Here is a 12621-nt window from a genome sequence, read left to right as displayed (position 1 = left end):
CTCCAGGCGTGAACCAGACAGGCTCAGAGCAAAGGTCTGATCTGCTGTCCCAGAGAAGCCTGGAAAGCTCAACCGCTCCCAGCACAGCCCAACCACGTATCAAACCCCTCATTTTCAGCCCAATCTGGAAACATTTTGGAGTTGTTGGAAGCTCTGCAGGTGGGAACACAGCATAGTCAGCAGCTCTTTACTCATCACATCTGAGCCCTTCACCTCCAGGACAGCTCAGTGCAGCCACTACCACGCAGATTTAGTCTGGGGTGCTTGAAACCGTACCCCTAACTCTCCTCTAAAGAGGGATCCAATGCATTGCTGCCCGTACACCCAGCCCTGAGCTCTCCCTTGCCACCCGTGCTTTCCAGCTGACAGCTTTCGGTCAGAAAAACGACAGAAGGTGGAGGGGGGAAAAAAAAAATAAAAATAAATCCCTGCAGATTCTCGTCGTCCTTCTCTAGTCTCCTCAAGTCATTGTTTTGCAGTACAAGTATTTCAGCTCTCACTGTACCAGGGAACAGGATTAGACAGGTCACTGCGGAATCAGATTACAGACTTTTACCTTTTTAACTTTTCTTCTCAGCACGTAGGCTGGAGAACTGACACCCGGCGAGGGAGCAGGCAAGGGACAGGCATGGGTGGAGATGGCAGCAAAACGTCAGTGATTCAGAGAGATTTGCCAAGTCATTGGAAGTTCTCATGATTCCAGGACCTAAAACAAAGAACCAGATGGGTTAAAATTAAAGGGTGCAGAAAGTAAGAATTTTACTCAACCCGTGCAACAAAGGGAGTAAAAATATCAAAAAGCGTCCTGCTAGAATTTTGTCCTAAAGGGCTTAATTTTCCCTGCAATTCAGAATCGTGTTTTCCCCTCTCAGCTCCAGGGCCATGGCTGCCTGCATGGCTCCGGCAGAGCCAGAAACCCCTCGGTACCCTGCAGCATACGGCCACTTTGTGAGGATGCAGAGCCCCCTGGTATTTGGAAAGGTCTGGGACCTTACAGCGGACTCCTCAACCAGGGACTACATCTGTCCTGTGTGAGGCTCTCTTCCAATTTCTTCATGTGTCAGCATCCCGCAATGCCTACGCCGAGCCCAACAACTAGGACTGAACAACATACACAAGACGACAGTCCCAGGCTTGATTCGGAGACATCAACAAAAGGAGGAGATGAAGAGCCCATTCCAAAGGATAATCATTCTGATAAAAGCATGCATTGAACTTGTCATGTCTGTTTATAAATTAGAGCTATTAACGCTCATTACGATCTTTCGTGATAGCACAAGATAGCTTGCGCTCAACTTTCTCTATTGCAAACTGAAAACAATGCTGCCTGTCCCCACACCGCCTGCACAGAAGCATCATACAAATTAGTTAATGTATGTTTGAAGCATATCGAAGTCTTAAGTAGTAGTATTATTATTATTCAAAACACCTATTTAAACTGAACATTTTCACTGTAGCTAGCACTACTCCTGCTATGTATTCACTATTAATACAAGCGGTATTCTGCTCTGAGTGTCACAAAATATTGTTTTGCCCCCATGAGATACAGAAGTTACTGAATTTATTAAAATTAGCCTCAAAACACAAGGAGATAAACACATAAATGACTTGCCCAAATTTATACAAGATGGCCATGGTAGGGAACACCACCACGTGCCCTAATCAATGAACCATTCTTCCTGTATTAATCCCCCAAATGACAGAGAAAAAAAATAATTAATTACCAAATAAATTATTTAATTTAAACAGCTTGGGGTTTTTTTTTCTTGTTCACCAGTTACCTATACATTTATTAACTGTGTTACCCACCACTTTGTTATTCCAAGTCACAGGAATCCCCTGGTGTTAACAAGACAGCCATTTCTACCACCGCACCGTGCACTATCCGAAGTCACCAACACTGTCAGATGACACATGGGTCATTAGCTGGACCCAAAACACAATTCTCATCTCATCCTACACCTGGAGCAGGCAGTACAACTTGTCGATGAGCCCTGCAGAGCAGTTGGTGCTGGTGGAGCACTGAGAAGTCTCCAGCCAGTCACAGACTCAAAGGCAGGCAAGGATGTGATGTGAAACAACATCCATGAAACGCCCAAGACTCATGAGTTCAAACCACAAGAACAATTTCAGAAGAAAATTAACCCCCTCAGCTGAAACCAGGACAATGACGGAGAACTACCTCTAGCAAATCCCAAGAAGCCAAGATGCAAAATTAAATAATCCCGTTTCTCTGCTGCAGGGTGTTGCTCATGGGATCACAGAATGGTTTGGGTTGGAAGGGACCTTAAAGATCAATTCGTTCTACGCTCCCCTGCCATGGGTGGGGACATCCTCCACTAGACCAGGTTGCCCAAAGCCCCATCGTGAGTAACATTACAGCATCCAGGGCGTGCCTCGCCTCCCAGCACCATGTCCATCTTGCAGGGGCTACAACCTCAAAGGGAAACACTGCTCGCTCAAATCAGAGGCTACAGAGAGCAACATCGGGGCAGATGTCCCTCAAATAATGTCCTCTAATTTCGATTCAGGGTCTAACCCCCAGGGGTACGTCGTACGATTTTATTTGTCTCAAAACTTCTGAAGAAGGCTCCGACATGTGATTTCAGCTCTGAGTCACCTCCATTTGACCAACTCAGCTAGTCTTTCCCAGTCAGAAGGATAATGAAGACAGACTGATGCGAGCTGCAAATCAAAAAAATAGAGTCACTAAGCTTCTCCCCCCCCCTCCATTGAGGGAACCATGAGCTATAAACCACATTTCTTTACAGCATTCTTACTATATGTAAAATACACACATACTAAGTTTCTGATGGTTTCATCACACTCAAACAGGAGAAGCCTTAAGTATTAATTTCCAGAGCTATACAGTCATTTCACGTCATGTGGTTACTTTATGAGTCTTTCCTACACGGCATAGCCTCCACAAGTTAACCACAGGCTTCCTCATCCCCACCCCTCCAGTGACAGCCACGAACAGACAGAAACCAGAGAAATCAACAGTGTCGAGCAAAGACCAGAAGCGTAGGCTTCTGTCGTCCCAGATGAACCTCCAAAACAGAAGACATCAGCAAACCAACGACTGGAGGCATCTGCTGCAAGTCCTGCTGCTGGGGACGCGCCGGGGCTGAACCAGAGCCCTCCAACAGCCTTTGCTGCATCCAGGGCTCTGCACAGCTCAAGCACCGCTTCAAACATTTCGGCATATCCCAAAACGGCCCAGAACATCTTAGTTAATAAAGTTCCCAAGATAAAGATTAACGCAATCCTTTTCATAGGCTTCTGCTGGGTAATTACAAGCCTATCACTTGTGAGTTAATTACATACAGTTAAAGATGTTATTACGCGTAGATGGAAAAAAAACATCGTACTGGAAACAAGTTCCTTCTGCCCTTAGCTAGCTGATAGCTAAATATTTCCAGAGAAGAGGAAAGATGAGAGGTCTCCATTTAACTGGTGAGCGTGATGTTGTGCAACGCTTTTACCTTTGGAAAAGGGAGCTGGGATCAAACACATCTCACAGGCAAAGTACCACCTGAACCAGGAGACCTTTGAGACTCCGCTGTTTGCATTTGCGCTCTTGCCGTGACGTTACAGGCAGGCAGGGCTCGGGGAAGTCACCGGAGGCTTGGAAGTAAATCTGCGGTCCTCCAGCATGCCAACCCCGAGGAGCAGAGCCGCGTCAGATCGCAGCATCGTTTTCTCTAGAGCTTCACAAATTAGGCACTGGGGTGTCCCTGAAGGCAGTCAATGGCAAAAGCTGATTTTCTCTTAATGGTAACAGGGAAGGTAGTACACACAGGGAGCTACGAAGCAGTAAGAAGCCCTGGCCTTTATTAATCTTAACTTCACTTTCAACTGATAAGCAAAGATAAAAAGACAGCATCATACGAATGCTGCATGCAGCCCACCCCTTTCCTGTTTCACACGGGGACGGGGGGGCACCGCCTGCATCCCTGCGAATTTCTGAAGGCACAAAGCTTCCAAATGACGCGTTTAGTACGTGCACCCAAGCAGCCCACACAAGGGCACGAGGAACATCACTTCCCCCCTTCCCATCGCTGCTCTGTTATTTTAAGCAGATAATTTTGGACAAGAAAACGCAAGAAGCAGAAGAAGCTCTGTCAAGCTGCAACGATTAATAAATGCCAAACAGATGCACACCATCCTCTGCGGGATGATGTATGCGACAGGCCAGGGCAAACCCCAGCGAATGCATTTCCGAGCTCAGCGCCTGAGGGCTAGAACAGGTAGCAACAGAGAGGGGGGGAAAAAAAAAAAATTCACAATTATAAAAAGCAACTGTCAGAGAAAAAACTGAAAACAAGCAGGTGAGAAAAGTGACAGTGCGGTTAAACAATGGAGGTGGTGAAAGTAGCTGGAGACGAGGAGATGCTGTCAGGAGGCTGGAAGGGCCGTGTGCCGTAACCAGCCCCATTCCTGGAGAACGGCAGCCCCAGCTAACGGTCCATCGCACGGTCACCGCAGCCCTGCCGTGGGCACGGGGGTGGTTTGGTCCCGGGGATGGACCCGCAGCCTTCCTGGGAGATGTTTTTCCAATAGCTGCCGTGGCCAGGAGGGCTCGGCTCGGCAGCAAAGGCTGGGAGCTCGCACGGTGAGGTCCTGTGCGGGGATCAGCAGCGCTGCAGCAACAGCGGGTCTTTCAGAAAGCTGCTTGATCTCATTAAAGACTGCAAGGGATGGATAATTTACTCTCCCCCTCCTCAAAGGTGATCTAGCATTTAATTAATCTCCAAATAAAAAACTCCAAACGCTTGATTTTCCAGTGTGAAATTGGCTGCTGGTTGTTTCCAGCCCTGGGTGTCTCTGTGTTTCCTGGCGTTGGGAGTGTTCGTGTATCAAACGCCTTCTTGGAAAGATGCATCACCTCATCTCTTACCACTCACCCCGTTTAGGTGCTACTTCTATACTGAGTCAATCCTTAAAATATTTGCCATCAATATGTCAGGTATGTAAATTAGTATTTAAGTTCTGATTGCTTGCACCCAATTAAAGACTTAATCTCCAGCCGCACAGCCAAGACAACGCTGCCAAGGAGGAGCCGTTCCCAGACTCCAGTTCACAGTTGGTCCCTGCTACAGAAAAAAAGTCACCTGGTTTCAACAATTCCTCCTGAAAAATCAGAGCTGCTCCCTACGTGCGGCCACAGGGAAATCCTAGCTTTCTGCATTTCGATCTGGCACCGATCTCAGCCGAGGTCCGTCCATCCCCATCGCTGCAGCGCTGAAGGTTTGGCCCAGCCGGGGCTCTCCCTCCACCAGCTCAGCTCTCCAGCCAGGGGAGAGCTCCTGCAGCACCTCAGGTACATTTTTGCCTTTGACCACCCACCTGCCAACCAGGCTGGAGGAATGCAGCGCGGTCAGTCCTGTTTGCTCATGGAAACGTCTGGCTTTGCCATCAAATGCAGAACCGAAACCGTTTTCAAGACACTTGCTGACCCTCCACCCCCACTCTGTAGTACAGGAGGCCAATAATTATTTACCCAGCAATATAATAAATAAAGAGACCAGAAAAAAAGGCTTTGGGGACAAGCAGAACTACTTATCATTTCCTTCAATCTAGGGCTGGGTGTTTGAGAGTCATTTGCCTACAGGTGATTGACAGCAGTGTTTTATGATGAAATACTGTTTGCAAAAACATCTTGCCTAAAAATGGTTCCACCAGAGCTAATAAATTCCATCAGCTAATCTGACGTTGCCACCCACAAAACATATTGCTCATGGATACAGATGTACAAGCCCCAAGATGCAGCATCACTGGGCGGGGAAGGGGAGCCAATTTAAACTGATATTCTCCAAAATTCTGCATCTTTGCAATGAGGAAAGCCAAACGCCGATTTTAATGCAATCTGCCCCTTGAGAGTCAGGGATCTTGCCATGAATTGCAAGGCACAAGCAAGCACTGTTTGGTCCGTTCTCGGTCTCGAGCACCTTCGCGTGCCCTGGCCACGAGCCCTCGGGGTGCCCGGTGGCACTGGGTACGCTCTCTTCCATGAACTGGTTGCAGCGAGCAAATGCTGTGCACGAGACAAGACCGAGCACGTTGTTTCCTCTTTGCAACGTGTCAGGACTCCAAAAAGCACTTCTTTGGAGAATGCCTTTATTGAAAGTGCCCAAGACAACAATAACGCAAATGCACAGAAGGGTTTACTCGTTTCCCAAGTGGAGGAGTAACATTAAACATATTTTGCAACTTGTGCTGGCAGGAGGGAGGCACTATTCCCATTCTTCACAAGGGGAAACAGGGATACAGAGAGAAAGAGCATTCAGCCCAGGGTATCTGAAGACCACTGGTAAAAAAAGCGAAAATCAGGAATCTCTGCATTCCAGTGCACTGCTAAAGTCTAGCACAGCCTCCTATTTTCAAGATAGAAGCCCAAGAATGCTTCAAAACTTAGGTTAGCTTCAGAAAGCAGCACACAAGGACATCCTTGAAGTTAACAGTCCCATCGGCACACTCAGATTAAAGTTTCTTAAGATTATTTGAGAAGTCTCAAAAAAGCAGGAGGTCAGTAAAACGCTCTCTCTAGCCCCACTGCAGTAGCCCATAAGCTTAGTCTTACTACACCCAGCATCTACTAGGTTTTATATAGTCCTCTGCTTTGCTTTTTAAAAGCCCCCCTCAATATTTAGAAAGCCCTCATTGAAGCACAGGAATAAATGCAACCCCTCCACCCCAGCGTCCCAGACCCCGTCAGCTCCTTGGAGAGGAGCATCTCTCCCTAAGCAGGGCAGTCACCCCCTTCAGATACTGCCTTGCTTCCCTCGGGAGCCGAAGGAGAGAGCTGGGAGCCTACATCCCATCCTAAAATAAAGGTCCGAGGCTGGTGGGTCGACTTATCCAGTTAGATCGGCCTCTTCGTTTCTAGATGACCAAATTAGTTGTGACAAGTTTGGCCCGAGTTGCGTTCAAGCAGCCTCGATGCAGAAGGTTCTCCAGATGCTGCTGCGTTAACCTCGGTGTACGCTCAGTAAACCCAAGGGCCACCCGTTCTCCTTACAAAGCCCTTGGGCTGTTTGCACCAGCCAGCCCAAGCCAAGTTCACTGTGCTCGCGCCCTGCCTCGGGGTTGGCTCACACGTGCTGCGGTCCGTCTCTGCGAGACTCTCGGCACAAATCTGCAATGGGGTTTGGAACAGACGTTAAGTCCAAAAAAAAAAAAAATCAAAAAAAGAAAAATCAAAAAAATGACACAAGGTAGAGATTTTCAAAAGCAGGAGGCAGGGAAGGTAATTAAACCAGCTCGGGTGTTCCCTGCACCTCGGGCTAGTGTCGGGAAAAAAGCCCACATGCGCACAAGCAGAAAAAGGGAATAGCCCATAATATGCACCCCAGTGTTTCTCAGAGACTTTTACCTAAACGTTGCCAGGGTGATGTGTACATAAGTCTGTCCTTGCTCTGAACCGCAATCACCAGCTTGACAGAAAACACCCAACTGGGATCCGCGGACAGGTAATTGTCGGAGGAGCGGAACGAGGCGTTTTGTTGGGGTTGTAACCTGAGAGATCCCGCCGGCTGCGGGGAGCCCTCGGAGCACCCGACGGCTCCCGCTCCCCCCGTCCCACTGGGGATGCTGAAAACCACGGGGGGAAAAATGAGCCTGTGGGACAGCCGGGCTGACACCACCCAGCTCTGCACAGACCCAAACCCATCCACGGTTGGGAGGAGGAGACCGGCACGAGGAGCCCATGGGAACGTGCAAGTACAGGGAAGAAATTTGTTTTTTTAAAAGGAGACTTTCTCAAAACATGATTCACAACGTCAAACAACAAACTCTTTTAGGAGGTGAGGAATCTCCCCAGGAGCTCCCCCCAGGGACCTTAACTGCAGCAAGGAAGAGGTGGGACTGAGCCCTCTGCAAGAAGAGAAGTTCGTGGGCTGGCATTACACCCACAAGGGAACAAGCCCCCACCAGCTGCACCCCTTTCATGTGAACGGGTTGAATTTGGGGCAATGCTCAAAAGAGAGCCTCGAGGACCGCAGCCAAGTTCAGAAGATGCTCAGGTTAACAGCATTAACCCAGCCTGTGTACTGCGCCATGCTGAGCTCCCTGGACCACTGCACAAGCCTTCTTACACCTTGGCATCTGAGTAAGGACAAGAAATCTAATGCAACGGGCTTGAAAAGCCACCAAGACCGAATCAAACCAGTACTACACTTCATGCAAAAAAAAAAAAAAGAAAAAACCCCCAAAAAAAAAAACCCACAAACCCTCCTCAATGGCTTTCTTGCAGAAACTCACTCTTCCAGGACTCAGCTCCTGTAGCCCTTTCCAGAAGGCCTACGGGTAAGCTCCTCCTCAGCACTCTGCATCCCTAGAGGAAAATCTGTAACCACGTAGAAAATCATCAAGGCCACTGGAAACTGTTCCTTGTTTTGCACGCGAGTCCCAGCAGTTGTGAACACTTGGGTCCTGCTGCTGCTTTAAGCTTAATACAGGAGAGAAAGTGCCACGCAGCCAGCGGAGGACAGGGCAGGGAGCAAGTCCTCTGCAGCCTGGGGTTTCTCCTGCTGTGCTGGTTCACCCCATCAGCTCATGAGGACGAAGCCCAGTGAACTCAAGCCTTAGCTTCCCAACGCAAAACCAGACCAAGACCCTCAAGGGATTCACATCACTTTGAGAAACCTAGGAAACACCAGAAGACATTACTAGACCAAACACAGCCTGATACATCTACTCACAATGAACCTGAGCTGCGCCCCACCACACAAGCCCTTTTAAAAAATCATCTTTGACAACCTCCCCCTGTTTTGCAGATGATACTGCTGGAGGAAGCAGATTGAGGGACCCAGCAAGGGCAGCCTCACGACTCCAGGATTTTCTGAAGCACTTTTGTTGAAACTGGCAACTTAATTAGCAAAAAAAAAAAAAAAAAAATTCCTCCGGTATAATTTAGGAAGAAACATTACTTCCAAGTTAATGAGAAAAATATTTTAATTACAGTATTTAACAAGTTATGACTATGCCAAAATGTTCTCTTGGGAAGGCTGCACATATTTTCCCTGAACTTCAAGCAAGGGAGCGGAAGAGGGAAGGGGAGAAAGCACAGGAGGAAAACCGCAGAAAGGAAGACAAGCAGCAAAGAAAGGCTTTTGTAAAAGCAACAGCAAACTTTTCAAGCCCCTGGTCAGCCATTAGCTGACGTAAAATGAAGACAGACCAGGTAACAGCATTTCAGTAGCTCTCTACCAGTACCGGCTACGGAATACAAATCCCCTCGATCTCAATAATTTGCAGAGATCCAGGGATGCTGGCGCGGGGTGGCTCTGCGTGCAATTGCTGCCTGGTTTGCACATCACCGTCCTCCTCCAGGTCCCTCCTGTGGACCTGTGCAAAGAGCACGTCTTCTCCAGGCTCTGGCCACGCCGTCGCAGCCCGCAGGCACGCGGGTGCCACGCTAACTGCTCGGCAGCTGGCGAAACCCAAGGGGTAGGCAGCTTCTCCTCTGATGGGGGTGATATTTGTTTTCTCTGCATGGCTCAACAGAAATACAAATTTCCTCATCAAAGCTGCCCGCAGCAGTAAGTGGTGGTTCCTGTCGACTCAAGATTCTTTCCTGGTGAAGTTTCTCTAGAGCATTCGGGTCTCTTTCCCTTTCAGCGACACTTTGGACTTGCTCAGTGACCAGAAGTCCCACTGCCATCAGGCAACACCATAAAAATAGCATCAGTTTCGGGTATGTAGCCTGATACGCAAAATTGCCATATCTGGCAGATGATTCATTGATCCACACGATCTTATGACAGGTTCTCAGGTCTTTATTATTCCTGAATCACATCTGCTCATAAATACCAGAGAGTTTTTCACACCTAGTATCATTACAGCGAACAGCCAAAGGAGGACTCATTTCAGCGGCCTTAGAAAAAAAAAAAAAATTCCTCCTCTTTTTGGCTTTTACAGGATTACAGGAAGGGACCGGCAGCAAAGGCTTCCCAACAAACCAACCATTACATCTGTTGGGACTTACGGTTTCAGCTACTCTTGAAGTAATTAAAAGGTTAAATAATGAATGGGAGAACAAAAAAAAAAAAAAAAAAGAGGACTAAAATAAAACCAGAGTCATTGTTTACTTCCCTGTGTTGGTTTTTAGATGATATCAAGCTCCTAACCAGGAACTCAAACAGCGGGGACTCACTTTGATAAAACATATCCTTCCTCCCTACTGCAGGCATTCGGGCAGCAGCTCCTGCGAGCTCGAGATCCCCATTCCCCTGGAATAAGAGGGACTGGGATTTTCCAGTCACGCAGAGATGCCGAACGCCCCCTCGGGCTTGCAGATCCCAGGACCCACCAACAGGACTTGGAAAATTGTTGGCTGTTGGCTCGCTGGCCGAGCTGAGACAATTGCTTTTTCTCCTCGTGAACCCCAAACCAACAGAGCTTGAATAAAACGGGAGCTGGGGTCGGAACGAGGGGGGAAGACGCAGGGCTGCCTCCAGAGGGGCACCCGGAGCCCCGAGTTTTCAATGCAATTTGATCAGAATAGTTGCAGAAAACATGAAAGTCAACTTTCCAGCAAATAAAGCATTCCCTCAGCCCTTACTTAATGGTAGAGGCCTAGTAACAGCCTATAAAAATTTCTGCCTCGATTTTTTTTTTCATGAAGCAATAGAGTGATTTCTGCTGGGCATCCACTGCCTGGCGACATAACAAGAGCGAGCCACGCTAGGAAACGCAGTACCGCGCGTCACACGGATCCGATGCAGCAAGTTCGTCCACGAGCAGGGCCGGCTGCAAGCCCGTGCTCACACAAACCTCCTCCAAGACCTGAACCCCTGACCTCCCAACCAGGAGACCCACCTTGAGCAATTTGCCACACCGCAACCCGCCAAGATGATTAATGCCATCAACACGCAGGGTTAGCGTTGGCTGCACGCTAAGCCACCTGTGTCATCTGTCAGTCCTCAAGAAGACACTGTTAACCACAGCTTCAAATTTCCTGAAACTGGAGATAATTGTTGGTTTTGGCCCGGCTCTGAAACGTGCCCAGTGCGCCAGGCTCAAAGGCTCCTTGGGAACAAGTGATTTAATAGGAGACAAAAAACCCTGACTCCAGCAAAACTCCAGGCTGGAAGGAGGCTTCAATATACTTCAACAAGCTGCATTATTGCTTTTTAATATTCCTCCTAAACCACCTCTCCCTCACGCTGCAAATGCCTACTGCCATTAGACCAAAGCACTCGTTAAGAACCGGGAGCTACGATAAAAGGCGAAGCCATTGCCGCTTCTCGCAAAGTCACGCATCGCCCTGCGTGCGCGCAGCCCTGCCTGGCTTTTGCCAGCTCTCGCCCATCCCAGGCGAGCATCGAGTTTTGGAAACCAGCACGCATATGCAGGGAAAACCTTGGGAACAGGAGCAGGGCAAAGCTTCGAGGCTGCTGAACACCCAGTTGGGAAAACCTCCTCATAAACCCCCCCCCCAGGCAGGAACCCTGTCCACTTCCACCCCTTCTCGGCAAAACAGGGACACGAAGTCTCCCTCTCGCTGCTGGCCACGCGGCCGCAGCCTGGGGGATGTTCCTTCTTTCGTTATGTGATGCATCCAAAGAAAATACATAGATGGCACTTTCCCCGGACAGGTTGCACGCACCCTGCGAGGTCCGCAGCACACCTCCACCGCGGCACTGGGGGGATGGAGGCACTGCCTATGCCACTGCTACGGACACCGTTTGCTGATCCAGCCCCCGGGAAGGCGGCACAGGGACACCTCCACGTCCCTTTGCCAGGGCCAGGCTCCAGGGACAGCTCGGAGCTCCGAGCAAAAGCCCCAGAGCATGAAGGAGTTAAAGCAGCCTCATTGCTGAGGGATTTCTCTGTAATCTGTACACATGTCATGGGGATCAGGACTGTGGGTGGTAGTGCTAGTCTGTGGCAGTCGTTCAGGCCCATGGCCCAGCACCTGACTCGTTCAGAAAGCCCTCTTATCCAAGCAGTTTTCAAATTTAATTAAGAGGGACCTATGACGGGCTTAACGCCGCCGCTGTGCCAGCCCGAAAGCTCTCTCAGGAGTTTTGCACAAAAGCAGGAGGGAGCGGTGACACAGCTGAGGGATCGCTTGGCCAGCACTGGGACCCTCAGAAGGGGTTTCTGGAGTTTCACCCAAACCACAAAGCAACAGCGGGGGGGGGGGGGGGGGGGGGGGGGGAGGAAAAAAAAAAAAAAAGAAAAAAGAGAGAAAGAAAAAAGAGGAAAAAAAGAGAGAGTGAAGGTGATGCTGAAAGCAAGGGGTCAGATTCTTTTCTGCAGAGGTAATAGAAGAACCAGAAGGAAATGCAGGTTAATAAAAAACGGGCTCTGTTAGTTAAAGTTTGCCAGCCCAAGAATGCCGAGTATCTGCTGCGCCCTGGGATGCAGCCGGAGCCCCTGCGTCAAGCCGGGTCTCGCCCCATGCGTGGCCAGCGAGGAGGGTGCTGTGGGAGGAGAGCACGGCAAAGCCGCTGGCAGGGGCGGAGAGGTTGGGCAGGGGACAGGGAGCGTACGCGCTGCTCTTCCGATGGGAAAATTGCTGGTTATCGCAGTTCAGGTGCATCAGCCTTGAAGGATTACGTTCATCCCTCCTCACCTTGGAAATGGAGTGCCATTCAGGGAGGAGGCAATCAC

At 49.3% G+C, this 12621-nt stretch overlaps 1 long non-coding RNA gene across 1 annotated transcript in view; it reads right to left on the bottom strand.

Annotated features, from left to right (window-relative positions):
• Positions 1-12621, bottom strand: part of LOC142604346 (uncharacterized) — a 136910-nt gene that overhangs the window by 112782 nt on the left and 11507 nt on the right. Inside the window, exon 2 of the long non-coding RNA XR_012838213.1 lies at positions 557-706. This is a non-coding gene — a long non-coding RNA (uncharacterized LOC142604346). The remainder of the gene's footprint in view (positions 1-556; positions 707-12621) is intronic.

The sequence above is a fragment of the Balearica regulorum genome, chromosome 18, assembly GCF_011004875.1.
Source record: "Balearica regulorum gibbericeps isolate bBalReg1 chromosome 18, bBalReg1.pri, whole genome shotgun sequence".
Classification (NCBI taxonomy): Eukaryota; Metazoa; Chordata; class Aves; order Gruiformes; family Gruidae; genus Balearica; species Balearica regulorum.
This window is presented reverse-complemented; position numbering and strand designations above follow the sequence as displayed.